A 3243-nucleotide genomic window follows, 5' to 3' on the forward strand; every position below is an offset into this window, starting at 1 on the left:
AAAAACAATAAATAGCTACCTTAACTAGAATTTAGGGGTGAACGCGGATCGGATCGGATTAGATATGGCCAAAATTTTGATTCGATCTGCACTAAAATTATCGGATCAGATTCAATATCCACAGTTTTTAAGTTTAGATCCGATTTGCACATTTGCGGATCGGATATCGGATATATCCGCAAAATACAAAAAATATTTTTAAAAGCTTATTTTTATTTAAAAAATATCAATAAAATTATTTTTTCTATTCTTTTAAATATGTTTACTCTTAAAATAATATTAAACATACATTTCTTAAATAATAAATTAAAATAATACAATATATATGATAATTATTAGTTGAAATAAAATATAAAAAAAATATTTATTTATTTATTTTTGTGGATACGCGGATATAAAGATCGGATATGCAGATACCTACATAAAATTCACAATCTGATCCTATTAGTATGCGGATCTGATCCGATCTGATAGCCTTGCGAATCGGATCCATATCCACAATTTTTAAATCGGATTTAGATAAACACGCGGATATGTTGATCGAATCCAGATAAACACCCCATTAAAATTCGCTCATACTCTCCCTTTCTAAGTAAGAAATACATATAAATATTTTTCTTTCATCAATTTTTTTAAATAAATGTGATGAGTCTATATGCATTTCCTTACTTCAATAAATTGAGAAATGAGGAATGTATATAGATTATAGACTCATCACTCTTATATATATTATTAAAAAAATGATAAAAGAAAAAATATTCCATGATTTATTATAATTTTCAATTAGTTATTATATATATTTTATGAATGAAAATCATGTGAAGTTAATAGTTGAGAATCGTTCGATAATTTAATAAATTTGACTAAATTATCACATCTAATATTATTATTATTATTATTATTATTATTATTATTATTATTATTATTATTATTATTATTATTATTATTATTATTATTATTATTATTATTATTATTATTATTATTATTTAACCTTATGTATTACTATCTTAACTTATCCTATGTTCTTTGAATAACACTATTACCTAATAATATTTAATCCATCATTCTTCATGACCGAAAGCCTAGGAAAACTAAATGAGATCAAGCCAAACGTGGCTTGTGTACCAATACATATATATATAAAGGTGACACCTAATCACCCTTTCTTTGTCCAAATCATCATCAAATCCATTAAGCATGTTCATTATGCAATAACCGAACTTGCATGTATCCAAACAAGAAGAGAGAGTGGCCGAAGTTCATGTGAAAACCGTGAGTTCCTTTTAATTTTCATTTTCGATTCTTTTTTATCCATAATTCTAATAAAAAATCTAATCCGATGAAAGTGTTCGTATCTTCCTCTTCTACGTGTTGGTGTTATTTTTGTTCAGTAAAAGTTGACGGTGGTATAGCTCTTCTTCCTCTTGAGTTCGACTAATTGGAGTTCTAAGAAACACAGACGATTTCTGACATTTTCTTCTTCAGCAATTCGGTAAGAAAATTTCTCTAAAGCTTTTGTTGATTTTGATTTCATATAGAGGTAGGGATTTTATTTTAAAATTAACTGTTTTAAACTATGAATGCCATGGAAGTCTAGTGGATATTTGTAAATAATTTATGATTATTTGGAATGACTGAATGATGAATTTGAGTTGTGTTTGTGACTGAATTTGATGAATATGTGTTTGATTTCTTGATTGATTAGGAGTGCTGAAAATTCTAATTATTGAGTTAAAAAGTATTAATTTGATTTATTGAAAAGTCGGTTTGATTAAATACTATGTAAAATGAATTTTATTGATTTATCGAAAATAATTTTTGATATTGAAATCAGTTTGAGTTATTAGAAATGATTTAAAAGAGGTTGAAAATAGTTCAGTTGGGACTCGAAAAGGGTGGTTAAGCCCGAGTTTTAAGGGAAGTGCTACCGAAATTTTATAAAATCTGAGGTTTTATTTGAAAAGTTATTTTAAAAGATTTGATTTTAGAAAATTAAATTATTTGAGATTTATTTAGTTGAGAAAAGGTGTATTCTATTTTCAAACTCAATTTATTTAAAAAAACATAATATTTTAAATCCAATTTTGTAAGGAGAGATTTTGTTTTAAGTGTTGTTTTGAGTTCGGTTTTTTTAAGAAAAGGAATCTCTGCCACAGGAGAGTAGAGAACAAGGATTTAAAGGATATATTAACTTAAAGAGATTGTCTGCCACAGGAGAGCATATGTGATATTGTTTGGGCCTTAGTGCCAAATGTAAAGTGGGGACGCCCACACATTGAGAACTGTTTTCCAGATGTACGCTTATTGATTTGGAGAGTCACACTGTATGCGGCCTAGCCGTACGACTTATAAGCACACTGTATGCATCCGGAAAGTCATATCTGGGACTTGTGCCCGGTAATGTCGGGAGCGGGTAGGCAACCGACACATGAGCTCATGGCCTGCATTAGGAATAGACATGCATCATGTTGTTTGCACATTTGTATTTGGTTGTATTTGCTTGTATTACTTCTCTGTGATTGTGCTGTTTGACTTGTTTGTATGTTGGTTTGAATCCCTTACTTATGCTGTTAGTTCACGGATGTATTGAGGTGAGATGTTGTGGTTGAAAAATGATTATGTAGCTGAGAGATGGTTAGCATGACTAATTTTGTGATTAAAATCTGTTTTGAGTTAGAAATTTAAAGAAAAGTAATTAATTATCTAAAGTAGAAATAAAAGTATTTTCAAAGGTTTAACAAAATAGTTTTACTAAGTAAGTTAATTATTTGCCTTAAATTCATTATTTTTACGGCATTTCCATTCCCTACTGAGAACGTGTGGTTTGTTCTCACCCTAAAATCTTCCACCCTTTCAGTGACACAGGTTCAGAGATTCAATAAGAAGATGCAGACGACTAGTAGATTTACTTGTGATTCCTGTTGTTTTTATAGAGTTCCCTCGCCCTTGTTGCTTCAGAGTTTTTATTTTATCTAGAGGGATAGGTATTGTATGAGTTTTACATTGAATTTAATTGTATAGCATCTATTATTATTAATAATTATGTGATTATTATTATTTGAAGATCTTTTGTTATGTAATTTTAATTACTAAAATCTATTTTCTGGAACTTTCTTAAAAACAGAAACGCAATATCGACATAAAGGCTCAATATTAAACAGATAAATAGTAAATAAGAAAAATAGGTTAGTAACTCCTCACTTTTGGTGTAATACCCTAACTTTTAGCACCTCATGATCGTAC

General features: G+C 28.8%; 1 long non-coding RNA gene across 1 annotated transcript; it reads left to right on the forward strand.

The window, feature by feature from the left end:
* On the forward strand, nt 1186-2971 carry LOC110271730. Its single transcript, XR_002362337.1, has 3 exons — nt 1186-1272; nt 1392-1492; nt 2858-2971. It is a non-coding gene; the product is annotated as an uncharacterized LOC110271730 (long non-coding RNA).

This window comes from Arachis ipaensis, chromosome B05 (assembly GCF_000816755.2).
Source record: "Arachis ipaensis cultivar K30076 chromosome B05, Araip1.1, whole genome shotgun sequence".
In the NCBI taxonomy this organism is placed as follows: domain Eukaryota; kingdom Viridiplantae; phylum Streptophyta; class Magnoliopsida; order Fabales; family Fabaceae; genus Arachis; species Arachis ipaensis.